Source organism: Triticum aestivum, chromosome 2A (assembly GCF_018294505.1).
Source record: "Triticum aestivum cultivar Chinese Spring chromosome 2A, IWGSC CS RefSeq v2.1, whole genome shotgun sequence".
In the NCBI taxonomy this organism is placed as follows: domain Eukaryota; kingdom Viridiplantae; phylum Streptophyta; class Magnoliopsida; order Poales; family Poaceae; genus Triticum; species Triticum aestivum.
The window spans coordinates 119923873-119951036 of NC_057797.1; positions in this window are offsets into that span (position 1 = coordinate 119923873).

Sequence of the window (27164 nt, forward strand, 5' to 3'; positions counted from 1 at the left end):
ACCGACGCCGTCTTCACGCCGGCCGCGGACATCGTCTTCTCCGCCGTCGCCGTAGATATCCTCCGTTGCCAAGTTAGGGCACGGACGATCGAACTTCTCGGCCTCCTCGCCCACTCTGTCTAGCAGTTTTTCGTGTGGTAAATAAAACCTCCTTTTTACGGCCCCTTTGATCCTATAGATTCATCACTTTCTACCACAAGCAGTTTCTGTTCACACAAGTTGGATCTATTTCATACTTCATCTCATAATATGCCTAGTATGTTCACTTATGCTTCACAAAGTAGTTAGATTCCTCACTTGTACTTATTCATGGATTCGTACAAATCTAGAACCAACTCTCTACTATGAGTGAATGTCTTCGCACTATGAGGTCAATGTCTTCTAAACTGATTTATCTTCAAAATCTTCTGAGAATGCATATGACCTCTTCCCCTTCCCTCACACCTTAATGCTGTCACAGGTACATGTCCGTGGGAGAATCCCTTGGTTCTCATAGTCTGCATTCATTTGCAGAATTCTTACAGCATCATATAAATTCTCCTGAAGCCAATTCTTGTCTGACCAGTAGACGGAAGACTTTGACAGTTTTGAAGCCTTTCAGTTTAAACTTCATGGCATCAGAAAAATCTGCAAGGAAGGGAGGCAGACAGCACCGTGGAAACACTGCTAAGGACCTGCCACCAGATCTCTATGAGCTATACAAGTCAGATCCAGAAGAAACCTATGGAGAACGCAAGAACCGAATCCAATGGATTCGAAGACACTGGGCAGAGGAATGGTTCAAGTACAGATTCGTCACCGACGAATATGATGAGAAGAGTGCCATCAAGGGCCCATGGGGAGATATCATATATAAAGGTCTTCAGCCCAAATCACAGTCCGAAGCTATTGCTCAAGGCTTTTACCCCTGCATGCTTCGTGGACCTCAGCCTGCTAATGCCGACCCATCCTCTCTGTTATGGTGTCGCGAAGACAATCTCTTCAAGCGCAACTATCAGTTTGCACAGACCTCTGCCAAGGAAAACAAGAAGTCATTGAGATTAGACTTCAACCCAGGCCCCTCTGCGCCACGTGCTGATGGCACACGAGAAGCTGAACCCAATCTGGTTGGGCCCTTCTACGACCTAGAAGGTCTCATCACTCATATTATGGTTCAAGGGACAGTCGTGGATCAACCTGCAGATGATGCTGAATCTGACGAAGCACCTGCACCACCGAAGCCAAAAAAGCTGAAGAAGCCTAAAGCTTCAAAGCCTGCCCCAGCACCAAAGGTCTCACGGGCGAAGCCTCTGGCCACTGCACCTCCTGAACACAGTGTGCAGTCTGAAGATTTGTCACGCATCTCCAAGCCCTCCAAAGTGAAGATGCCCTTGCAACCAACCAGCCAAGCATTGACCGCTGCTGCCATTCTGCGCAATGACGCCATTGATCTGTCCAGCGACGACGATCTTGGCGATGATGCTCTTGAGCAGTTGATCAAGAGCAAGCAAGAGGCAGAAATCTTCAATGACCTCCCTCTCTTTGATGTTGAAATCATCAACACCTTCATTGATGTGTGGTTTGACAGCCCAAATGTTAGCTTTGATGATATTCAGCTTCCGATTGGCCTGAGCGTCGCCTTCCACGGAGCCACTGCTGCTGAGCTGGCTCTAGCTCAGAAGATTGTTGAACTGAAGCATAAGATTGATTATGAAAAAGCTCAGTTCAAGAAGCACATGGCCAAGCTCAATGTTGAAAACATTCAGAACTTTCAGACCATGATGCATGAGCTTAAGGAAGCATTCCGAACCAAACGCGAAGAAGCCAAAGGTTCTCGTGAGCGCATGAAGGATCTTGCTGCTAAATGTGTCCAAGGATACAATGAGGCTGAAAAGCGCAAGGCCTTGGGGCGACTAGGAATCAACCCCAGAATGGCGGCCAAGAAGAAGAAGAAGCCAGCTGCGGCAGAACCCGAAGCACCAAGGCAGGAAGTACAACCAATTGTCTTCCCAGCCAGTATGACAGGCTCGAAGCCTAAGGTCCCCACAGTGGCTTCAGAACTGAAGAAAACAAGGGCTGCTGAAACTGAAGCCAGAAAGCACAAAACCAAGGGCACTACTAATGATGCTCCTCCAACCAAGAAACGCAAAACCAAGAAGAGAGATCGGGCTGCTCCCACAGAGCCCCTTAATGTCGAGCCAATCTCAATGGCTCTTCCTGCATCTGAACATCGTGAGCGTCGGTTGATAGTTCATGAGCCTGCTTCCACAGAGGTTCCTGAAGCTGAAGAAAATCCTGAAGTTAATCTAGTTGTTGACCCCACCGCAGCTGAAGACATTGGTCCTCATGACAATGTTGAAGATGATGAAGTCCTTCCTCAGATTGAGCACCAATTGGTATAATCGCCTGTGCTCACGCACAGCGAACTCATCAGCATTGGTCGTCCTCTGACGCCAACTGCTCAGGATGCATCGTGGGCTGATCACCCACATAGACAAGACACTCCAAGCTCTCCCCAACCGCAAGCTACCCCACCAGTGCAAGATGACGATGACTTCGAGGCCCAGCACACTCCATCTCCACAAGCGCCGCCCGCATTACGCAGGCTTCGCAAAGGACCAAGGCCCCAAGTCACTCCCAGAATGCCCGTGTCTGAGTCCGAAGCCAACATGGCTGAAGAAATTCCGGCTGCATCAGCCGATGAAGAAGAAGCCCCAAGAGTTGAAAGAGTTGCTACACCCCTGTCCCACCAAGATGTTGTTCTCGAGTAGAACGTGTCCGACCCTCCAGCTTCTGAAGTGGAGGTTAACAACCCTGAGGCGGCCACCAACATCATCGCTGACGCCAATGACGTCATCATGGCTGAAGCCAATGCGGCGCCTGAAGCCAATGAGGCACCTACAGCTACTGCAGTGCCGGAAGTCAATGCAGCACCAGAAGTCAATGTTGAAGCACCTGAGGTCCAAGCACCTGTAGCAACTGTGGCCCCTGAAGCCCATGAAGACAATGCCAATGCTCATGTTCCCCCTCCAAGACCTCATACAATTGAGCTTGCATTTAATCGTGGTCAGCCTGTTATGGTCCGATGGCCCATTCTGACTCCTCCGCCTGCTGCGGGTCTACAATTTGAGTATCACATCGAGCACAGACCTCAAGTCCAAAAGCCCAAGCCAAGACTTCCCCGATTCCCAGGCACTGCCACTTCACCTGGGGTCTTCAATGTGAATGGCTTCGTGGCACATAATACCTTCTTCAATAGCTCCAAGAACCCTTATACAAGACCGCACATTTCCTCAGATCGGTTCTGGAGCTATCAGCATCGCAGCTACTATTCATGTGTCATATACAATCAAGGGCACATATTTCCACATATGCGCCTTGACTCTGAAGCTATAGCCGGACTACCCTGCCTTGAAGAAGCATTGGATTGTTTCAGAGATGCTGGTCTATTGTAATTTGTCACAGATAAGGAGCACTAGAATGAAGAGCTTCTGCTACAGTTCTATGCAACTCTCCACATTCTAGGCTACAACAGGGATCCAAAGACTTGGGTCCTTGAGTGGATGACAGGCAATGTCCATCATGAAGCTAACACTCTTGATATCATTGAGCTCACAGGCCTGCCCACTCCTGGTGAATACTATCAACCAGGTTGTCAACAACACCAAAATGCCCTAGAAAGCATCTTTCAGAAGCCAGAACCCAACATGAGTCAGATGCTGAGCATGATGAAGCCTTTGCCTCACAACGCTGAATACCCATCTGAGTTCTTTGTCGAAGACCTAGAGTACCTGCCTCGCACCATTTACCACATCATCAGGAAGACTCTATGGCATGTCAAAGGACACTCATCTGCAGCGAAGCTTGAAGGAGAAATGAAGACTTTGGTCTTCTATATTTTCAATGGCATCAGCTTCAATGCTCAAGACTTCTTCATCAGGTAGTTGGCTGCGTCTGGCTCCGACGTCTTTGGGTTGAAATTCTATGCTCCATGGGTCATGTGTCTGATCAAGCGTCACTCAGCCTTCAACTATCAGCCGTCTGCACGCAATCATCTTATATTCTTGCCCGAGGTTGATCTATCAGTTGAAGCCATTTACCCAGAGCCTGCTAAGGATCCCATTTATCTTCACAATGTTGATCACCAAAGCTTCACCCAGCCCATTGAAGGAGTTCCAGCAGTCTCTCGTGTTTATCCCCTAGCTGGAAACACATGTGCCTCTCGTGCTCAAACTGATGCCACTGGTAGCACCATTGCGCAAAGGCCTCAACGACGATCTCGTGTCCTAAATGACCGAGAGCTTCTCGTCGCGCTGCATCAGAAATAGGACAAACATCACGACTGGCTTAAGCGTCAGATGCAAAGCCTCTTGGTGGATGTCAACCGCATTCGCAATCTTGCCACCAAGAATGCCTTTGTCACTCAAGAAACCTGTCGGAGGTCGTGGAAGAGTTTGACCCTACTTAGTGCTGAAGCTGATCTGCACGACGATGGCTTCACCGAACGCTTCAAGTTTGACTCAACTCCTCCCAGAAATGCTCACTTGCGTCGGACTCCCTCACTTGAAGACTCTGAATACTCGCCCTCAGCTGCGACCGTAAATGCCAGAGTCATCGATGACCACGATGATGCAACTTCACCTCCTCCAACTTCAGCGTGTGTCGACACTGCACCAAGTTCCTCTGCATCACCGGATCTCAACGACGACCCTACTGCCTCGCCTGCACCTCATGGGAATGAGTAGGCGCTCTATGTCTTCAAACCTTTTTGGTCCTCACTGACAAAAGGGGGAGAAGCATATGAGTTGATAGTCTTCAAGCGGGTCCATATGGGTGGTTGCTTTACTTTTTGCTACTTTTGCCAAGTGCTTACAATTCTCGTTTTTGATACATTTGGTTCTTTGAGTTGTAACACTTAAACTTGATGGTCGTCTGCTACTTATTTGCTATTCTGTGATGCGATGATAAATTCCGCATGTGCGACGATAAATTCCGCACTTAGATCATTTTGCAGACGTCCATTTTTCATTATGCACGTAATTATCTTTGTTACATCATATCTTGCATAATGACTTGTCATCATAGGTTGAAGAGGATCTCCACAAGTACAACCTGCCATGTGCATTTGCATTCCAAAAGCAAATTACTTATATGCACATCTTCAGGGGGAGCCCTTGCAACTTATGAAGACAATACCCTATCCTTTACAATTTCACATATTTTATCCCCCGTTGAAAACTTCAACCAGTTTGTCATCAATCACCAAAAAGGGGGAGATTGTAAGTGCATCTAGTGCCACCCCTAGTTGGTTTTGGAGTATTGACGACAAACCTGGTTGAGGGACTAATGTGTTTGTGAGAATTGCAGGATAACACAGGTAGAAGTCCCTCATTGATTTGGTTTTCCTACCAGAGATGACCCCTAAAAATGTATGAAGACATTAAAGTCAAAGGTGGTATGTGAAGACATTCACATTAAAGACTATGACAAGAGAAGACATCGCGTGAAGACTATGGAGCGCGAAGACTTAACAGTTTCGTCGTTCTTTGTTTTTCTTTGATGAGTCATAGGAACTACCGTACTGTTAAGTGGGGGTCCAAGAGAACCAGTCAGAATGACTGAAGTGATGCTTAACCAAAATCCTATGTCTTCGAGTGAAGACTATGAGAGGAAATCTTATTCAGAGTTGGATAAGTCAGCTTTGCTTGTAGCCCAAGTAAAGTTGCCATGTGTGTTTGAAATCTGACCATTGGAACATGTGTCAGTTCCTTAGTGACCCAGGGTCATTTCGGACAAATCAGGTCGGGTTGCCTAGTGGCTATAAATAGCCCACCCCCTACAACCATAAACGGTTGGCTGCTCAGAGTTAGTGCATGGCTTTTGTCGTTTGAGAGCAACCCACCTCGAAGCCTTTGAGAGAGAATTCCTTGCGAGGATAAAGCCCTAAACACCCAGAGCCAAAGAGTGTTAGGCATCACTTAAGTCTTCCTGTCTGTGTGATCTGAAGACTTATTACACTTGAGGACTGTGAATCCTCCAGCCGGTTAGGCGTTGCGTTCTGAGCATCCAAGAGTCATTGTGGATCGCCGGTGAACAAAGTCTGTGAAGGTTTGGAAGTCTACCTTGAAGACTTACCAGAGTGATTGGGCGAGGACTCGGTGTCCTTAGCTCAAGGGGAATAAGGTGAAGACGCGGTTTTCTGAGTTGAATCTCAGCCTCCCTAACCAGACGTACAATTGTCACAGCAACTGGAACTGGTCCAACAAATCATTGTCTTCAACGAGTCACTGGTTTCATCCTTCCCTTTCCTTTACTTACTGTTGGCCCTAGTGAAGTCATTGTATGATTGCATTATCTTTTGTCTTCACTAAGTGACTGCTTGTTCTGATTGGCTTCACACTATCTTCCTACCTGGTCTATACTGCCTAGCTGCTATTAGTCATTGTGCTTTCACTTCATTGAATACTTGACTATGGCTTGCTTAGTGTAGTCTACCTTCCGCTGCATGGCAATAGGTTTATTTCTATCATTTGTCTTCGAAACTTCCATGTTTTGAAGACTTTCATAAAAATTGCCTATTCACCCCCCCCCTCTAGTCGATCACTAGCACTTTCAGTTGCTCTCTTCACACTCTCTCGCACAAAACGACTGTGTCCACATCTCTAACATCCCGGCGGATCACGTCCGCTTGGGGAAGGGGTGGATGCTTAGTGTAGATGCGGTGGCCATCACCAACGGCGAAAACCCACTGTCGGCATGTCCCGATCAGGGGTCCCCGCCGTTCTCTCTCACAAAGCCGGTGAGGTTGCCTTCGTCCCTTGCTCACTGCTGCGACGTGGGCAGTTGCCGCCTCCCGCTGCCCTCCTCAAGGTTGAGATACGTCCCTCAGGTACAACTCCCTTTACAGTCGGCTTGCACCACTGCTCCAGCTGCCCACATCACTCCCTGTGGATATTTTTCTACTTCTTTGCCCCGCACATACCTCTACTGGCTTCTACGTACTGTATTTGTGATGAGTTTATGTCTCATCAACTAGTCCCAGTAATGTTATTCTAATCATGCTTGTTCAATTTCTTTGCCACAGGGATGCTCATCTCGATTTTGGTGAAACTTCACAAAATGATCTGATGGTCAAAAGGTTGCAAACTTCATTTATTAGGAAGCTCGAACGTTGCGAGCAAATTGAAGCCTGGTCAGGGTTCACAGTTCAAGGGCTAGGGACTGCATGGATCGTTTTTTTATTTAGCTGCCTCTGTTCCAAAATAAGTGTCAACTTTAGTAGTAGTGCAACTTTATACTAAAGTTTGCACAAAGTTGAGAAACTTATTTTGGAATGGAGGGAGTACATATTTGCTATGATCTGTCAATCATTGAGATGCAATAGCATGCATGTTAGTCTCCTTTGTATTTGATGAAATGTTGCAACGGGCAACCTTGGACGCAAGATACATGTAACAGAAACTGGAAGCTTCATAGCATTGTACAAATTTATCTCGCTGATAAATCACAGTACGTACTATACTAGTACTTCCTCCATTCCTAAATATAAGTCTTTGTAGAGATTTCACCATGAACCACATGCGGATGTATATAGATGCATTTTAAGTGTAGATTCATACATTTTGTTCCGTATGTAGTGGAATCTCTACAAAGACTTATATCTACTAGTAATAGCTAGCCCCCACTACTAGGAATTCTCTATCCTCTCCTTGAGCCACGTCATCAAAATTGATGTAGCCATTAGATGAAGTAAATCAGTCCATAATAGCCGTCTGATCTTGACGTTGAGAGGCTCCGCACTAAGCCACATGCAAGCATGTAGAAATACCGTGCCACATGCATGTGAGTGGGTTTTAAATCACATCAACATGTATGCATGCAAGCATGCACCGGTAGCATGCATGCAAGTGAGATTTTAAGTCCCATTAACATGTCAAAAAGAAAAATATAATCCCATTATGCAGTAGGAGTTGGCTGATCTTTTTTCCTTACGTGGGATGATCTAAATGATGATGGGAGTTTATTTAGTTTGGCTACCACATTTGTCATGCGGTTATAGAGTTTTTTTTGTTCTATGAAATCGATAATTTTGCGCAGAGAGATATACCGCTGTTTCGCGCCAACGCGCGGGGACTCATCTAGTAATATTTAGGAACGGAGGGAGTACTATGTAAAGAGTTAGGTGTCGCACGGTGATAGTGTGAGGTGGACCATGTAATCACTGAGCCTGCGTGTTTTCACTGCTCTTGCACGCCTCCGCTGTAGAATGGAGAAAATTGTAACCTAGTAGTAGTATACCTCCTTTCGCCGAAAGCGTGGGACATCCAGTAGTCCTACCACCTCAGTAATAAAGACCAGTGAGCCGTCAAATCACATAGACCCAGCAGTAAGTTGGACGGACGAAGCAACTATCACTCTTGCGCCAGTGAGAGGTCGCGTCCGCTCTGCCCGGGCATGAATGCGGCACCGATTCTTTGGAGTGGCGCTGACCATTTCGGGCAGGAAGCGCGCGCGGGCGATGGAGGGGCTTTGGGTGGGCCAGGCTGGTCAGGAGCGGGCATGGCAGTTGTCCGCATGTCCCTACCGGACACGCCCGGAAACGAGAGGATGCACCGACTCTCGCGGCTAAAATTGTACACTACACAACATCTCTCTGTAGGAGTAGGTCGATCTGTCGCTCTCTCTAACACACACATGGTGTTAAACACACACACACACACACACACACACACACGCACACGCACGCACCTTGGTCCCGTTGCACCTTCTAACGTGACTTATTACACCTAGACGGAGGGAGTAGTAAGTATACGAGATACTGTGGCACACTGACTTAAGTCGAATACAAGTGCCCAAAATTTGTGTGCATGTTATAATAAGGATTCACTTAAAATAGTACGTGAGCGAACAAAGGGATCAATTGGACAGTGTTCCCGAGCAGTAGCGAGATGTGTGAGGTAAGATACACCGCTGGCACTTTTATTTTTTCTTATTAATTTGTTTGTTTCACCCTCTGACTGGTGGGACCCAACATACTACGTGGAGAGAGGTAAGGTGACTAAGGCTGCATTATTTCTGCACCACTGTGGATAGTCTTACCACCAAAGCCACATGACACGATTATGATTGAAATCCTAATGACTCCCACACACACAAAAAAACACGACATGCTTGTCACACGAATGCAGGAATGTATAAAAGGTTATTTCCCTCTCGTTGAACATAACAGGAGGGTTGTGTAGCTGGTTAGCCTGTTCGCTCATCAAACTTGAGGTCTCGGGTTCGATAACTACACTTGAGCATAATTTGTGCCAGGAGGATACTTTGACTGGTCAAAATGTTTTCTAGGGTTTGCACGCTTCACACTCTCTCTCCAGTATATATATACATGCTAGAGCCTCAGCGCTTGTAGTTGCTCTCTTCACACTCTCTCGCCCTGTCCCGCTGGAGCCTTAGCGCTTGTAGTTGCTCTCTTCACACTCTCTCGCCCTCTCCAGATCTAAACAAGACTTCGTTGGCCTCTCTCTCCCCTCACTGCTGCTCAAAGAGCCGGTAGGATCCGTCCGCCGGGAAGGGAAGGAGGCTTAACACCGTCGCCGTCAGCGAGGGACTACCGGCGCAGCTGTTCACTTTCTACCCAGCGGCGGCGCGGGAGGGCCTCCGACCACTTCTTCTTCGCCGTCATCCCGTTGCCCACCGAACCATGCCCCAAGAACCTTAAGGTATAATTTACTTACTCCACATGCATTGCTCTAGCTGAATGTATACCATGAATCTAGGACGTGGTTCAAAGAGGAAAGGAGTGGGGGAAAGTAGTGGGAAAAGTTGTATATAACATGAATCTAGGACGTGGTTCAAAGAGGAAATGAAGGGGTAAAGTTGTATAGCATTAATCTAGGACGTGGTTCAAAGAGGAAAGGAATGGGGGAAGTAGTGGGGAAAGTTGTATCGCATAAATCTAGGAAGTGGTTCAAAGAGGAAAGGAAGGGGCGAAAGTACTAGTTCAAAAAGGAAAGGAAGGGACAAGGCTATAGAGTTTGAGCAGGACTAGATTTGCTGCGCTCACATAGGGAAAGGCGTCTAAAGATAACAAAACTGGGACCAACACAAATATGCTCCTTGGTTGTTTGTTCTTTGTCGCAACAGACTGTGCATGACCACGGTACATCGGTAGATGCACATGGTGCTGGTGCGTCCACTGTCCCGTGCAACTCATTAGTTGTTGTTAATCTAAGGCGTTGTTTGGTTAAAAACTCCCTAGTCCCTACCTGCTGGGTTCCAGGGACTAAACATGGACTAGAGGTTATTAAATGACATGCTAAAAGACCATGTTACCCCTAGTAATGAACTAATAGAGACGAGGTGTGATGCGTGGCAGGGGCAACTGTTGGAAAAAGTCCCAAAAAGACTCCCTCGGGGTCTTCTTTCTTTAGTCCCAAATGCCCACTTTTAGTCCCTAAAAGTCCCTCCTCTTTGGTTTAGATGGGACTGATACGGAGTTTTTTTAGTCCCTACACCAAAATGTCCCTGTAAACAAACACCCTCTAATAATGCCGCTGGAAAATTGATGCAATGCACAGTTAAAAGCAAATTACATGTTTAACGAATTTTATTGTTAATATAATCTCTATGTTAATATTAATCAATGCCACTGTTTGAGAAATGCTACTGTCTTGCTTTCTTTCCCATTTAGATAAGGTAGATGCTTCTTTTTGTTGGCTTCTGTGTCATCCACCATTATTGACCACTAATTGTTTCCTTTGCACCTCTGTGTAAACAGGGTTATCTGCTTCACCTCGTTGCCATGGTGACCTTTTGTTGCACTGCACAAAACACTTTTGTTTTAAGAGTGTTTTGTGCAGTTCAACCAAAATGTCACACCGATAATGTTGCTTGATTACTTGATCTTAGTGGAACTGCACAAGAGGAGATCTTACTTCCTATCCGTTAAGGCGAATTTGGTTCAGATCTTCTTCTTATGAGTTGTTTGAATTCCGCATCATGAGAGGTCAGTACTAGCCTTCTTTCACATGATTCTGCAGTGTGCATTCATATGTTGTGCTACTTGTACGATAATGTTGCTTGATTTTAGTGAACTGCCCAAATGTAGACAAGACTTCCAATCTGTATGTGCACCATAATATCCCATTGAGGTGAGATAAGGATATTTCACAACTGCTGGCCTGTATTTTGCCACATTCATCAAAAAATTAAGTTTAGTACTATATTTGTGCTCCCTAATTGACATGCCAAATCTTACATTGAAGGCGAAGCTTGTTTGTTATTGAACCAAGTGATGAAGGGGAAGAAAAAGGGGAATAAAAACAAAAATCAACTCCCGGTGCTGTAATGAAGCACCGGAACTGTGATGACACAAGTAATGATATAGTTTTGCATCTTAATTTATTGCTATGGCTGGAATGAGCAATTGTTTTGCCATTGATTTGATGCCACTCTTAATGTAATATATAATTATCTCTACTTGTGCAAATAGGGATCTTCTTTGAAGATACCATATATTTTAGTGGAACTACACAAGAAGATGTTGGAAACATTAAACTAATCGAGGAGTATATAGTAAGCATGGCCACCACCGTAGATAGCAACAGATGGTTCCGGAGAATGGCTTCATCTGTATGCTCTACACAATAAGCCTCCTGACAAAGGTTGGTACTCGCCCACTGATTTCATCCATATGATTGAGCTTTGTCATCTCTATTGGTGTTGTGCTACTGTTTATATACTGTCATGAAAAAGTGGTATTGTCCTTGAGAAGTGCTTCATCTGTGTTGTTTTAAATATTTCCATTCCTTTTTTTCGAGCAAACAGTGATGCTAGCATTTAGTAGTCCTCTTGTCTTTGCACAACAGGATCATCTTCCTCTGAAGAAGAATATGGAGTACGTGAAGTGACTAGTTCCAATTATGCTAGGATGAAGAAGCCCTGTCTATCTTATCATCAGAAGGAGCAGTTGAAGGATGGTTACATTACTCCCCACAAGACCAAACTAACTTCAGCTCAGAAGGACTGACAAAATCTCCATTTTTTGCTGTGACAAATGTCCGAACTGATGGCAAACCCTGCCCATTCCACAATTGTAGGCATTTGATATTTTGGAATGGGACAACCTTGTCAAATTTTGCTCATTGATTTTAGCAAGACATGCGTTTGATATTTTCGAATGGGACGCCATTTGCTGTCAGCAGCGTTGATCAATTTTTTCTTTATTCTTTAGTTGTGAAGTAAATATTGCCTCTGACATGTGAGTCGCTGAGATGCATAATCATCGATTGTTTTGAATGTTCTCTATGAATTGCCAGGCCTGTGTGTTCGATTGCAATGTACAGAAACGCTAAAAAGCTGCTCAAACTCTTTGTACTCCTTCTGTTCCTTTTTACTTTGCACATTGTGAAAGTGCATACTTTTTTTGTATAAGATTGGTCAAAGTAGAGATACTTTGACTGCAGACAAAACTTGTATGCAGACTAGAAAGGACCGGAGGGAGTACATGTGAAACTGCTGCAAACGAGGTGATCACCCTGGGAATAATGCTAGTACGTATTGTTTTGCATGTTCATCCAATGCTAGTGATACAGGAATTCAAACTAATCGAAATAAATTCATTCATACATGGTCGGATTTCATATAAACATGCCAGATTTCATTACATTTCATACATTCTTCAACTAAAAAGGGGTGGGTTGGAGGTATAATTAATTAACCGAAGCTACCCACCCGTGTCCCGCTGAGCCGAACAGAAGCTTCAGTGACTTAACTGCAGGTGCAGTTGTGTAACTGACATGTGGACTGTTGGGCCCACGTGTCAGTCAGCCAAGTGCACCAGCAGTTAAGTAGAAGCAGCATTATTCTCCAGCAGAACTCCCCGACTCCATGTCGCCGCCAAGAAGCTAACCGGTCGTCAATGGTCAACCCGCCTAGCTTGGCTTCAACAGGAGGGTAGCAGCGGTGGCCTTACTTGGACCCGAGCGGCGGCGACCTACCGTGTTCTACTCTTCCTCGTTTTCTGTGTGGCGCGACCTCGTTGGCAGCGGGGTGGGGCCTCGGCGGAGCCGGCGATGTCCTCTGTCTCGTTGCCGGCGGGCGGTGCCTCAGCGGAGCGGTGGAAATCCTCCCCTGCGTTGCCAGCAGGGTGGGGCCTCGACTGATCCGGCAATGTCCTCTGCCTCATTGTTGGTGGGGCGGGGCCTCGGCGGAGCCCGTGGTGTCCTCTACCTCGTTGTTGGCGCCGCGGGGCCTCCGCGGAGCAGGGCCTCGTCGATGCCAGCAGAGCAGGGACTCAGTCGGAGCCGACATTATCCTCTGCCTCGTCCTCGGTCTCGCCAAACAGCGCCTCGCCCGCTTCATCGCCCTCTTTGCTAGTCTTTTTGTAGACGGCCGCAGCCTCCGCCACCTGCATGCGGTACCGCCAGCGCTCGAGGCGGCCCTTGCGGGCGGAGCGGTATGAGTCGAGCAGCGCCTCCTGCTCCACCCGCTCTGCGGTGATCTGCTCCTCCGCCTGCAGGTGCTCCTGGAGGAGATGGTGGTTGTAGGCGGCGTCGGCCTGCGCCTCCCGGAACTGCTCCTAATGCATCTGCCTCACACTATCCATATATTGGGCACGGGCCTCGCCGATGGTCATGGTGCAATGCACCGGCGAGGATGGCGTAGAGGAGGGAGTTTGCGCCGGATCATCAACTACCATGTTCTCCATTGGGATGTCATCGTCCTCCGGCTGCCTGCCAGCCAGCCGGTCGGCAGCAATGGCTGCCATCTCCTTGTGGTCCGTCGTTCGCCCGTCCCAGAGAGCGCTGGAGCGCGAGGAAGCCATGGTGGGCAGTAGTGGTGTGGACAGGAGAAAGGGAATGGATGTGGATGACTGCGGCTATGGCCGGCGCAGCAGTTTATATAGCAATGGTGGGCGGGCGGAGGGACGGACGTGTGGCGCCGAAGTAGCCGTCTCGGCAACCGCGTATCATTAATGTGGGCGGCAGATGGATGGACGGACGACACTTGTGTCATTTGAAGGCGGAGCAATCGCCTGCACCGGGAAGCGGGGCGGGCGGCGCTGACTGTTTTAGGTGGAAAGCGCGCGCGGGCGAGGAGATGACTTTACTTGGAGAGGATGACAATGGGGACCCACCAGGTCCATAGCCTCACGTATGCAAGTGCCTCCTTATTATATATATATATATATATATATATATGTATAAAACTATACTCCCTCTGTCTAGGTGAATAAGTCGTATTAGAAGGTGCATCACGACCTAGGTGCAAGCAGATTGGTGGAAAAGAATAATATTTCTCTCTTCTAAACACAACATTTAATCACAGCAGTTAAGAGGATGCCTTATTAGCTACCCATGCAGGCCATCGTAATTCATAGCATGCAAAGCGCTGTTATTTCTTGCGTAATAACCGCATGGACGTGCTGCATGCATTGGTCCTTGCCCGAGCAAAAAAAAGGGAGGAAAGGGGTTTCCACGGGAGACAACGAGGCAGAGGTGGATGCGCTCGCTGGAGTAATTTATTTTGCTTCCCCCTAGTTTCCTGACATCACGGTCCCACACCATTGTCAACCTATGTAGTAGTCAATAAACGAGAGAATTGCACAAGAAGCGGCCGACAGCTGGGACCAAGCAGCTCGAGCAGTATTTGTGTTTTTGAGGTGTGAACACTGCAGAGTTTTTCGATGTTTAGCCCAGATATTAATTTTTCTCCTCTGAACAACAACGAAAACATCGCTGCAGGTATTAACTGGGCGGGTTGTGGCCCGTCTAGCCCAGGCCAGATATCCAGCCTAGATATTAATTTTTTTCAAACTGAAAATGGCTAGCCCAGCTATACTTTTTTTAGGAATACCCAGGCAAGGTCAAGTTGTTATTCTCCGCCCCGCTGGGCTGCAAATCTTTCCTAGGAGGGACGCATTAGTCTTAACAAGAAAATGGGCTTTAAGAAATAATAAATGGGATGTAATTATAAAAACTGGGCAGTAACTATAAAAATGCACCAAACACATGATTACTTTATAAAATATTATTTTTCGATATTGAAAATTTTAATTTCATTAATTGTTGCGAGCGCAATGTTTCATTGGATTTTTAGGTAATATAAATTTATATTGAAATTATATTTAATCTGACTAGAAATTTCGGGATAAAAATATTTCGGATCCCATCAAAATGTGGGAAATTTTATTGAATTCTGTTTTGAACGGTTGGTTGAAATGGGCTGTACTTTTAAAAAACTGTAAATGGCCTGTAGTAAATTCCATTAGAATTCAAAAATGGGCTACACATTCTTACAAATCTCAAATTGGCTATAAGTTCTCTGCCACACACTTCTGGCATTTCTAAGTTGACGCGTCCCCTAAAAAACAGAGTTGACGCGTATGCAAGGCTTTGTCAACTTATAGTCAACACACGGTTCTAGCAGCAGTGGCCGTCGCATGTCCATCCAACGGATGCCGTGCTTCTTCTTCAATCTCGGATATTCTAGCTTCAGCCACCCAAAAAATGATTCCTCCCCCTGACATCTGGGGCGCACCATTTCGGAAGCTGATATGTGGGCCTACTAAGTTGACGTACCAAGGGCTTTGTCAACTTAGCCAATATAAATGATTCTAGCTGCAGTGACCGTATGATGTCCATCCAACGGCTGTAGTGCTTCTTCAACCTCTGGTCTTCTTGCTCCAGCCGCCCAAAGCAGCGTTGGTCGTGCCGCCTGCTCCTGCCTCCCGTGGCCGGTTGTGCTGCCGTGGAGGCCTCACCGGCCCCTACTATTCCCACCGCTAGCCAGGCCTTGCGGCGACGGCAGCCTCACACCGCAGCCGAACGAGTGAACCGTCATACTCCTCTCCACATGGGCATCCACTACCGCGTCTTCACCGGCTCCACGTCGTCCCCTTCCTAGGCCTCATCGTCGTCCACCGCCCTGGTGCTCTCGGCGCGGCGTGGTCAACGTGGTCAAGGAACGACTTCCATCGGACTTGGACTGTACGTGGAGAGGCTGACAGCTGGGTCCATGGCGGCAGCAAGGAAATGCCTCCTTATTACGCGGAAAATAATGATTCCTCCACCTGACAGCAGGGACCCACCAGACGGGCCACCAGTATTTTGTGAAAAAAATCATTTCCCCCTGACTGCTGGGACCCACCGGACGGGCCACCATATTTCGCGAAAAAAACGTTCCCCCCGCTGTCAGCTCGAACCCACCGGAAGTGCCTCCTTATTACGCACAAAAAAATGAATACTCCCCTGGCTAGCTGGGACCCACCTTGCTGGGAGGCTGACTTGTGGGTCTACTAAGTTGACAGTGACAAAGGGCTTTGTCAACTTAGTCAATATGAACGATTCTAGCTCCAGTGACCGTACGATGTCCATCCAATGGCCGTAGTGCTTCTTCAACCTCTGGTCTTCTTGCTCTAGCCGCCCAAAGCAGCGCCGGTCGTGTCGCATGCTCCTGCCTCCCGTGGCCGGCTGTGCTGCCGCAGAGGCCTCACCGCCCCCTACTATTCCCACCGCGGGCCAGGCCCTGCGGCGACGGCAGCCTCACACCACAGCCGAACCAGTGAACCCTCGTAGTCCTCTCCGCGCGGGCTTCCACTGCCGCGTCGTCCCCTTCCTAGGCCTCGCCGTCGTCCACCGCCGTGGTGCTCTCTGCGCGGCGTGGTCAACGTGGTCAAGGAACGACTTCCATCGGAAGAGTACTGTACATGGAGAGGCTGACAGCTGGGTCCACGTCCACAGCCCAGTTTTTTTGTGATTTGCCAAGTAAGTCGCTTTGTCAGGCCTGTTGGGCTGCAAATCTTTCAAGACAAGGAGAGCTTTCATTCGGCTGGCCGAGAAAATGGCCCATCAGTAATGAGAAATGGGTTGTACATTTTTAAAACACATCAAACCGGCAATTAGTTTCAAATATTTTTTTTATTTCAAGATTTTAAATTACATTAATTTTTATGCGTGGAGAAGTTGTTGGATTTTATATTGATATACATTTAATTTTAAAATCAGTTTGAATGTGAGTCGAAATTTCGGGATTAAAAACAGTTCGGACCGCACCGAAATATGCAAAATTTCGTATAATTTTTTAACCGTTGCCACAATATGGGTTGTAATGCTAACAAAAAGAATATGGGCTCCAAAAAACCTTAAGAATTAGCAAATGGGCTGTAAATTATTAGAAATAATGGCAGATGGGTTGTATGCTGTTTTCCACAGATTTGAGGCTTTCCTAAAAAAGGTTGACGCACAAGCACTGACTGTTGGATGTCCATCCAACGATCGTCGTGCTTCTTCAATCTCTGCTCTTCCTGCTCTAGCCACTCAAACAAGTGCAGGTGGGACTGGTGCTCCCTCCTCCTCGCGACCGGCTGTGCTGCCGCGCAGACCTCACCGCCCGACCGTACTCCCATCACTGGCCTAGCCATCCCTCTACTCACCCACACCTGTTGTTATTCTCCGGCGATGGTAGACGAACCAGTAAACCCTCGTATAGTCATACTCCCCTCCGCGTGGGAAACAACTGCCGAGTCTTCCCTGCCTCCGTGTCGTCCCCTTCCTAGGCCTCGCCGTCGTCCACCGCCCTGGTGCTCTTGGTGCGGCGTGGTCAACATGGTCAAGGAACGACTTCCATTGGACATGGAATGTATGTGGAGAGGCTGACAGCTGGGTCGACGGCCGCAGCAAGGAAGTGCCTCCGTATTACGCGGAAAATAATGATTCCTCCACCTGACAGCTGGGACCCACCAGACAGGCCACTGTATTTCGCAAAAAAAACATTTCCCCCTGACTGCTGGGACCCACCAGCTACATCTTCGCACGCAAGGAAGTGCGTCCGGGCAAAAAAAAATGATTCGCCCCCTGACTGCTGGGACCCACCAGCTACATCTTTGCAGGCAAGGAAGTGCCTGACAGTCAGGACCCACCTGGTCGAAGCATACGTAGAGTTGTCATTCTGGTCGCGAACGTGTACGTACATACTGGTCGATGTAGAGGCGTGCACGTGTCGTAGTAGAGGCGCGCACGTGTCGTAGTAGAGGCGCGCACGTAGCATGTACACGTACGTACAACGGCCATGGTGCAAGAAAGAAATACGGCCACGTATGTGTACATACGGGCGGGGTCTCGAACGCCTACTCGCGCATACGTACGGCCAGGGCTCGTGTACATGGCTGGGTCGGAACGGAGAAACAACGTCGTCGTCGTGTTCATGGGGAGGCAACGGAACGCGTCGTGTTCATGGGGAGGCAACGGAACGCGTGGGAGCCAACCGGCTGGGTCGAAATGGAATGTGTGGTCATGTTCATCGGGAGGGCTTGGACAGAACAAGCGATGGAAACGAGGCCTGGCGTACCGCAAAACAGAGGAAACGGCCTTGTGTTCGACCGGCCATGTTCGGAACGAGGTCCTGTTCATCGGGAGGGGTTTGGCGTACCGGAAAATGGAGGAAACGGACCTCCTACGGTCAAAACGGGGGTCCTGTTGATCGGGAGGGGTGTGGCGTACAGCAAAACGGACAAAACGGACTTGTGTTGGAGCGCTACGGTCGAAACAGGGGTCTTGTTCATCGGGAGGGTTGTGGCGTACCGCAAAACGGGACTCCACGGGATATTGTTCATCTCCACCGTCGACCCCCTCCAGCCTCCACGAGCTACTGTTCATCCGCCGTCGACCTCCTCCAGCCTCCACCTGTGACTGTTCATCCACGGGCTCATGTTCATCCAGCCTCCACCGCGCGCTACTCCACCGGCTACTATTCAACAAGCCCTCTCCACGGGCTCTTGTTCAACCACCCCTCCACGGGCTATTGTTCATCCTGCCCTCCACCATCTACTGTTCATCCTGCCCTCCATGGGGTGGTCCTGTTCATCCAGCATTCCACGGGGTCCTGTTCATCCAGCCCCAACCGGCTCGATCGATCGGGGTCCTGTTCATCCAGAGGCAACACCATGGGGTCCTATTCATCCACCCCCACCGGGAACTGTTCATCCAACCCCCCCCCCCCCAACACTCACTGTTCATCCAGAGGCAGCATCGATCGGCTTCAGTTAGCAGCAGTAGCGAAGGAATCGCTCGATCGGGTTCAGTTAACAGCCATCGATAGATCGCTCGGCTTCAGTAACGCGTGGCCTGCAGTGCAATCGCTCGGATTCAGTTAGAGCCCAATGCCTCGCTCAGGTTCAGTTAGAGCCAATGCCTCGCACACACGCGCGTACGTATACGAGAGAAATGCGCATCGCTCGACCCCGACCTCCCACCGTAACCAGGAACTCCCCGAAATTTTCCTCGCCCTCGCTTCTACCACGGTTCTTTCTGTCATGGACGGCCCAAAGAATGTCATGCAGCTGCGTCTCCGGCCCGCCCAGGATGAAAAGCCCATTTTCTGTCATGATTTTTTGTCATAGAAGTAGGAGCCCACCACATCTATGATGATACCGGGTTTTGTCACAATTATCGTCATAGAAGTGTCATATGTATGATAGGAAAAAAATTCGTTCGGCCCAAAATGTCATGGATGTGTCTTTTTTTTATAGTGAATGGTTCAATATCAAGTGAATAATTCATATGCATTTCTTGACGTCTACTAATATTACCAATTCTTTGACATTCATCACAAGACAAGACAAACTTACGGGCATCCTTGAAGAGAGTAGGCCAATAAAAACCGGATTGTAATACCTTGTGTGCAGTTCTATCTCCAGCATGGTGTCCTCCATAAGCCTCGGAGTGACACTTGCGTAGGATCTGTTCCTGTTCAGGCTCAGGCACACAATGTCTAATAACACCATCTACTCCTTCTTTATAAAGATGTGGGTCATCCCAAAAGTAATGTCTCAAATCATAGAAGAACTTTTTCTTTTGCTGGTATGTGAAACTGGGTGGTATAAATTTAGCAACAATATAATTAGCATAATCAGCATACCATGGAGCAGTGTGAGAAGCATTTATGACATTTTATTGTTCATGAGGAAAGCTATCATCAATAGGTAGTGGGTCATCAAAAACATTCTCTAGCCTAGACAAATTGTCTGCAACGGGGTTCTCAGCTCCCTTTCTATCAATAATATGCAAATCAAATTCTTGTAGCAAGGGAACCCACCTAATAAGTATAGGTTTAGCATCTTACTTTTCCATAAGATATTTAATAGCAGCATGATTCGTGTGAATAATTACTTTAGAATCAACAATATAAGGTCTGAACTTATCACAAGCAAATACAACTGCTAAGAATTCTTTTTCAGTAGTTGCATAATTTCTCTGAGCATTGTCTAGAGTTTTGCTAGCATATTGAATAACATTTAATTTGTTATCAACTCTTTGCCCTAGAACAGCACCTACAGCATAATCACTAGCATCACACATAATTTCAAAGGGTAAATTCCAATCAGGTGGTTGAACAATAGGTGAGAGTGTGTATAATCCATGGACTCAACATTAGTCATAAAGAACTCACATACTTATTGCAAAAATCTACAAGTCATCAAAAACCTTGGCACTACGTGCATGCTCCTAGGGGGATAGATTGGTAGGAAAAGACCATCGCTCGTCCCCGGCCGCCACTCATAAGGAAGACAATCAAAGAACACCCCATGTTTCAAATTTGTTACATAACGTTTACCATACGTGCATGCTATGGGACTTGCAAACTTCAACACAAGTATTCCTAAAATTCACAAGTACTCAACTAGCACAACTTTAATATCACTATCTCCATATCTCAAAACAATTATCAAGTATCAAACTTCTCTTAGTATTCAATGCACTTATATGAAAGTTTTAATTACACCCATCTTGGATGCCTATCATATTAGGACTAGATTCATAACCAAACCAAACTACCATGCTATTCTAAAGACTCTCAAAATAATATAAGTGAAGCACAAGAGTTCATCTATTTCTTCAAAATAAAACTACCACAATGCTCTAAAAGATATAAGTGAAGTACTAGAGCAAACAACAAACTACTCCGAAAGATATAAGTGAAGAGCAATGAGTAGTTGAATAATTATGCAACTATGTGAAGACTCTCTAACATTTAAGAATTTCAGATCTTGATAATTTATTCAAACAGCAAGCAAAACAAAATGAAATAAAATGACGCTCCAAGCAAAACACATATCATGTGGCGAATAAAAATATAGCTCCAAGTAAAGTTACTGATGAACGAAGAAGAAAGAGGGGATGCCTTCCGGGGCATCCCCAAGCTTAGGCTCTTGGTTGTCCTTGAATATTACCTTGGGGTGCCTTGGGAATCCCCAAGCTTAGTCTCTTGCCACTCCTTATTCCATAGTCCATCGAATCTTTACCCAAAACTTGACAACACAAAACTTAACAGAAAACTCGTAAGCTCTGTTAGAGAAAGAAAACAAAAGACCACATCAAGTTACTGTAATGAACTCGTTATTTATTTATATTGGTGTTAAACCTACTGTATTCCAACTTCTCTATGGTTTATAAACTCTTTTACTAGCCATAGATTCATCAAAATAAGCAAACAACACACGAAAAACAGAATCTGTCAAAAACAGAACAGTCTGTAGTAATCTGTATCTAACGCAAACTTCTCGAACCCCAAAAATTCTAAAATAAAATTCTGGACGTGAGTAATTTGTCTATTAATCATCTTCAAAACGAATTAACTAAATAGCACTCTTCAATAAAAAATGGCAGCAATTCTCGTGAGCACTAAAGTTTCTGTTTTTACAGCATGATCGCAAAGACTTTCCCCAAGTCTTCCCAACGGTTCTACTTGGCACAAACACTAATTAAAAACATAAAACCATATCTGAACAGAGGCTAGATAAATTATTTATTACTAAACAGGAGCAAAAAGCAAGGAACAAAAATAAAATTGGGTTGCCTCCCAACAAGCGCTATCGTTTAACGCCCCTAGCTAGGCATGATGATTTCAACGATGCTCACATAAAAGATAAGGATTGTAACATAAAGAGAGAATCATGAATAATATTACTAGCACATTTAAGTCTAACTCACTTCCTATGAATAGGGATTTTGTGAGCAAACAACTTATGGGAACAATAATCAACTAGCATAGGAAGGCAAAACAAGCATAACTTCAAAACTTTAAGCACGTAGAGAGGAAACTTGATATTATTGCAATTACTACAAGCATATGTTCCTACCTCATAATAATTTTCAGTAGCATCATGAATGAATTCAACAATATAACCTGCACCTAAAGCATTCTTTTCATGATCTACAAGCATAGAAAATTTTCTACTCTCCACATAAGCAAAATTCTTCTCATGAATAATAGTGGGAGCAAACTCAACAAAATAATTATCATGTGAGGCATAATCCAATTTAAAACTAAAATCAGGATGAAAAGTTTCATGGATAGCATTATTATTTATAGTATACAAGTCATCAAAATAATCATCATAGATAGCAGGCATGCTTTCATCATAGTAAATTTGCTCATCAAAGCTGGGGGGGGGGCAAAAAATATCATCTTCATCAAACATAGCTTCCCCAAGCTTGTGGCTTTGCATATCATTAGCATCATGGATATTCAAGGAATTCATACTAACAAAATTGCAATCATGCTCATCATTCAAATAATTAGTGCCAAACATTCTAATGTATTCTTCTTCTAGCACTTGAGTACAATTATCGAAATCCTTATTCTCATGATAGATATTAAAAAGATAAAGCGTATGAGGCAAACTTAATTCCATTTTTTAATTTTCTTTTATAAACTAAACTAGTGATAAAACAAGAAACTAAAAGACTCAATTGCAAGATCTAAAGATATACCTTCAAGCACTCACCTCCCCGGCAACGGCGCCAGAAAAGAGCTTGATATCTACTACACAACCTTCTTCTTGTAGACGTTGTTAGGCCTCCAAGTGCAGAGGTTTGTAGGACAGTAGCAAATTTCCCTCAAGTGGATGACCTAAGGTTTATCAATCCGTAGGGGGCGTAGGATGAAGATGGTCTCTCTCAAGCAACCCTGCAACCAAATAACAAAGAGTCTCTTGTGTCCCCAACACACCCAATACAATGGTATATTGTATAGGTGCACTAGTTCGGCGAAGAGATGGTGATACAAGTGGTATATGGATAGTAGATAATGGTTTTTGTAATCTGAAAATATAAAAACAGCAAGGTAACTAATGGTAAAAGTGAGCATAAACGGTATTGCAATGATAGGAAACAAGGCTTAGGGTTCATACTTTCACTGGTGCAAGTCCTCTCAACAATAATAACATAATTGGATCACATAACTATCCCTCAGCATGCAACAAAGAGTCACTCCAAAGTCACTAATAGCGGAGAACAAACGAAGAGATTATGGTAGGGTACGAAACCACCTCAAAGTTATTCTTTCCAATCAATCTGTTGGGCTATTCCTATAAGGGTCACAAACAGCCCTAGAGTTCGTACTAGAATAACACCTTAGGACACAAATCAACCAAAACCCTAATGTCACCTAGATACTCCAATGTCACCTCAAGTATCCGTGGGTATGATTATACGATATGCATCACACAATCTCAGATTCATCTATTCAACCAACACATAGAACCACAAAGAGTGCCCCAAAGTTTCTACCGGAGAATCACGACAAAAACATGTGCCAACCCCTATGCATAGGTTCATGGGCGGAACCCGCAAGTTGATCACCAAAACATACATCAAGTGAATCACGTGATATCCCATTGTCACCACAGATACACACGACAAGACATACATCAAGTGTTCTCAAATCTTTAAAGACTCAATCCGATAAGTTAACTTCAAAGGGGAAACTCAATCCATTACAAGAGAGTAGAGGGGGGAAGAAACATCATAGGATCCAAATATAATAGCAAAGCTCGCGATACATCAATATCGTATCACCTCAAGAACACGAGAGAGAGAGATAGATCAAACACATAGCTACTGGTACATACCCTCAGCCCCGAGGGAGAACTACCCCCTCCTCGTCATGGAGAGCACCGGGATGATGAAGATGACCACCGGAGAGGGATTCCCCCTCCGACAGGGTGCCGGAACGGGTCTAGATTGGCTTTTGGTGGCTACGGAGGCTTCTGGCGGTGGAACTGCCGATCTATTGTGCTCCCAGATCATTTTACGGTATATGGAGATATATAGGCGGAAGAAGTACGTCAGGGGAGCCACGAGGGTCCCACGAGGGTGGAGGGCGCGCCCCCTGCCTCGTGGCTTCCTCGTTGCTTCCCTTACATGGACTCCGAGTCTCCCGGGTTGCTTTCCTTCCAAAAATAAGTTCCGTGAAGTTTCAGGTCAATTGGACTCCGTTTGATTTTCCTTTTCTGCGATACTCTAAAATAAGGTAAAAACATAAACTGGCACTGGGCTCTGGGTTAATATGTTAGTCCCAAAAATCATATAAAATAGCTTATAAATGCATATAAAACATCCAAGGTTGATAATATAATAGCATGGAACAATCAAAAATTATAGATATGTTGGAGACGTATCAGCATCCCCAAGCTTAATTCCTGCTCGTCCTCGAGTAGGTAAATGATAAAAACAGAATTTTTGATGTGGAATGCTACCTAACATATTTCTCTAAGTAATTCTTCTTTATTTTGGCATAAATGTTCAGATCCATAAGATTCAAGACAAAAGTTCAATATTGACATAGAAACAACAATACTTCAAGCATACTAACTAAGCAATCATGTCTTCTCAAAATAACATGGCCAAAGAAAGTTCATCCCTACAAAATCATATAGTTTGGTCATGCTCCATTTTCACCACACAAGAATGCTCTCATCATGCACAACCCCGATGACAATCCAAGCAATTGTTTCATACTTTAGTAATCTCAAACCTATAAACTTTCACGCAATATATGAGCACGAACCATGGACATAGCACTATGGGTTGAATAGAATATGATGATGAGGGTTATGTGGAGAAGACAAAAAGGAGAAAGTCTCACATGAACGAGGCTAATCAATGAGCTATGGAGATGCCCATAGATTGATGTTAATGTAAGGAGTAGGGATTGCCATGCAACGGATGCACTAGAGCTATAAATGTATGAAAGCTCAACAAAAGAAACTAAGTGGGTGTGCATCCAACTTGCTTGCTCACGAAGACCTAGGGCACTTGAGGAGGCCCATTGTTGGAATATACAAGCCAAGTTCTATAATGAAAAATTCCCACTAGTATATGAAAGTGACAAAACCAGAGACTCTCTATCATGAGGATTGTGGTGCTACTTTGAAGCACAAGTGTGGCAAAGGATAGTAGCATTGTCCCTTCTCTCTTTTTCTCTCATTTTTTTGGGCCTTCTCTTTTTTATGGTCTTTCTCTTTTTTTGGGCCTTCTCTTTTTATGGCCTTTCCTTTTTTTATTCCTCACTTGGGACAATGCTCTAGAAAATGATGATCATCACACTTATATTTATTTACAACTCAATGATTACAACTCGATACTAGGAAAAAGTATGACTCTATATGAATGACTCCGGCGGTGTACCGGGATTGCGATGAATCAAGAGTGACATGTATGAAAAATTATGAATGGTGGCTTGGCCACAAATATGATGTCAACTACATGATCATGCAAAGCAATATGACAATGATGATGCGTGTCATAATAAACGGAACGGTGGAAAGTTGCCTATGCTTGACCACAGCTGTACTTGTCGATCTGACAGGAGGAGGAGGAGGAAGACGCCTCTGGTTGAGACACTTGTTGGCATAGTGACCCTTCTGTTGGCACTTGTTGCACGTGACCTCTGAAAGTGGACGGTGGTACGGAGCACTCAATCTTGGAGGTTGAGACGAAGTCTTGTTCTGAAAGCCAGGGTTGGGTGGGTGGGAAGAACCACTGCCACCTTTGCTCTTCTGCTGATACGGCTGACGGAACGGAGGAGGAGGAAGCCAAAACTTCTGCTGCTTGGCCACTTGAGTAGAGGAAGAAGGAGTAACATCTCTGACTCGCTTCCTGGAAGCATCACACCTCAACTGAGCAGCCTCTTGCTTCAGTGCCATGTTGTAGAACTCATCGTACCTCAAGGGCTCAAAGAGAACAAGAGCGAGCTGAATATCTTCTCTGAGACCACCCCTGAACTGGTACATCATGCTCTTCTCATCAGGCATGTCCTGCTTGGCAAAGCGGACGAGCTTCTGGAACAACTTGTTGTAGTCATAGACAGACAAAGAGCCTTGCTTCAGATTGCGGAATTCCTCACGCTTGCTTTCAACCACACTCTGCGGAATATGGTGAGCTCAGAAATCTCGACGGAAATCATCCCAAGTGATAACACGTCCACCTCTGGAATCTTTGTACTGCTGGAACCATTCTGCAGCTTGATCTTTGAGTTGGAAGGAAGCGAACTTGACAAAGTCCTCAGGCCTGACATTACTGCACTCAAAATGCTTGCACAGATCCACAAGCCAATCATCAGCATCGATTGCCTCAACACAATTGCTGAAAGTCTTTGGCCCGTTAGCAAGGAACTGGTTGAGTGTAGCAAAATGACTCTGATTGCTGCCTTGATTCCGTTGGCTGCCTTGATTGCGCTCTTGAAGAATTTGCATGATCAGCTGTGTGTTTGCATTGGTTGCGGCCATCACAGCTTGCCATGCCTCTGGAGGAGGTGGAGGTGGTGGCGGATCTTGATTCTGGTTCTGACTGGTGCTCTTAGCGGGAGCCATCTTGAAGAGGTTGACCACCATTAGCACATAGACAGATAAATGAAGCTGAAACCAACGGAATGAAAATTGCAACATATAGTCTTCACATCCGAACAAAATGAACGAATGCATTCCTCTTCAAATGGTCACATATCCACAAATTGAGAAGCCACGTAGAATTAAGGTAGAGAAATAAATCAACAAGGTACGGATCAAGAACGAATAATCGGTAAGAAATCCCAATTTCAAACCAATATTCGTGGAAGAAGAACTAGAGCTACTAGAATTCCCACCTATGAAACTCCCGAACCTTTCCGGTTATGCAATCAGGTGTTGGGGATACAGGGGAAGCATAATATCTCACCCAAACTAGCAAATCCTACATCCAGCTATATCCATCCTTCAACACATAACCAAGAAAAACTTCGGAAACCATCTACCTCAACCTTCGAAAAGCATCCGTTATACAAGTTATGGCGATACTCACGAACTCCCGCCCTAGTACTGGGTGGCGTCAAGGTTATCTCACCAACGAACTGCATAAAAGAGA